Raw genomic sequence first — 1,966 nt, forward strand, 5'->3', positions numbered from 1 at the left:
TCACAAACCAAATTCAAGAACACATCAAAAATATCATTACCATGGTATATGTGGCTGTGAGGCCTTTCACTGGAACATATTTGACATAGGGTTTTTGTTTTGTTTTGTTTTTGTTTTTGTTTTTAACAGCTATGTAGCCCTGGGTGTTCTGGAACTTACTCTGTAAGATTAGACTGGCCTTGAACTCACATAGATCCACCTGTCTCTACCTCCTGGGTGCTAGGATCAAAGGCCTGTGCTATCATACCTGACTTTTGATGTCATTATTATTTAATGTTAAGATAGTGGCTCTCAATACTCGGTCACATTAGACTATTTAGGAAACTTTTAAAAAGTGTAGAGCTCCAAATAACCATCTGAACCTAAAAGCTTGTCATTGGAATTCTTTAAAAAAAAAAGATTCCTGGTTCATACTACTAATGCGCACCCTAGGTGAGAGATACATTCTTTCTAGATTTGAGCAAATGCAGCATAAAAAGAAAATAAAACCACAGGCATCATCACTGGTGCCCGATACCCGATAAAATGCACATAATCCAAATAAATTAGAATTTGAAGCTAACAGTGAATATTTTCCAGCATATGTCCCAAATATAAAATAGGGCAGACCACACTGATAATCCCAGCACTTGGGAGGCTGAGGCAGGAAGATTGGCAGACTTCAAGTTAAAGGCCAGCCTAGGCTCCATAGTGAGACCGTGTTCCCAAATATCAAACAAAGAAAAGCAAAAAGCAGATCCCTTCATTTTAAAAACTTCTCATTGTTTATGTGAAATTCAGTTTCCTGATCAGTGTTTTTGCTCAATGTGACATTTTAAAAGAAGCAGAATGAATTAATTCTACTGATATTGCAACTGACCAGCTTGAAAATGCAAAAGATACTAGAATTTATAGCAATATCTGGTAAGGAGACTAGATATTAGATAAAACAAAGAGCAGCTTTTCTTCTCTCTTATTCTAACAATAAATACGTATAAATGCAAATGAAACTGAAAATTCCATTTCAATAGTAGGAAAATAGAAAATATTTAGGAATGAAAATAATAAAAGAAACAAGACATAAAAAGAAAACAATGTAATGTAGAAATTGTATTTCATCACAATAGAATCTTTTGGAAGCTTTTGTATTGTCTATTGGTTTTGGCTTTGGAGTTACATGCTGGACTGGAATTCACTGTGTAGCCCAGGCAGGATTCAAACTTGCTGCAATCTTTTTGCCTTACAGGCATGAATAGTCATGCCCAACTCAATAACATTTGCAGGGGTTTCATGGAATTTCATAAAGCTATATTAAGCTTCCTATGGAGAAGTAAATGTCTGGAAATAGCTGAGAAAACTGAAAAGGACAGCAGAATGAGTCTTGCATTATTAGAAATCGTGGCTGTATATCAAACCACTAAAATTGAATAAACATAACGTTAGTATGAAAACGGGCAAAAAGTAATGGATGCATCTAGAAAATCTGAATTAAATACTGATATGTTTGAGAAATTAGTACATGACCACTACAGCTATTCATCTCAGGAGGAAAAATGTGGACTAGTCAATAAAGGAGGCTGGCATGACAGGACACCTATATAGAATAACATAGAAATAAACCATAGGGTGAGGCCAGAGGGCTAGATCAGAGATAGAGTATTTGCCTGGCTCAAGTTCCTGGGTCCACTCTCCAATACTGAAAAAAAAAGGAAAAATCATAAAAACAGTGAAATAAAACACATATTATACCATATAAAATAAATTATTGTACTACAAATAACCTAACTAAAAAAACAAAGATTTTACAAGAACATTCCAGAAAGTCAATATATGCTCTAGAGACATTGAAACGCCTACTATAAAAGCATAAGTAATTAAAAATATGGATATAATTACTATTTTAAAATATGAAACTTTTATATAGCCCAAAGTAACATGAACAAAGTCAATAGAGAAATAGTAGGCATGGAATTAATTTGCAATTAAA

This window comes from Acomys minous, assembly GCF_964271855.1.
Source record: "Acomys minous genome assembly, chromosome: 7".
NCBI lineage: Eukaryota > Metazoa > Chordata > Mammalia > Rodentia > Muridae > Acomys > Acomys minous.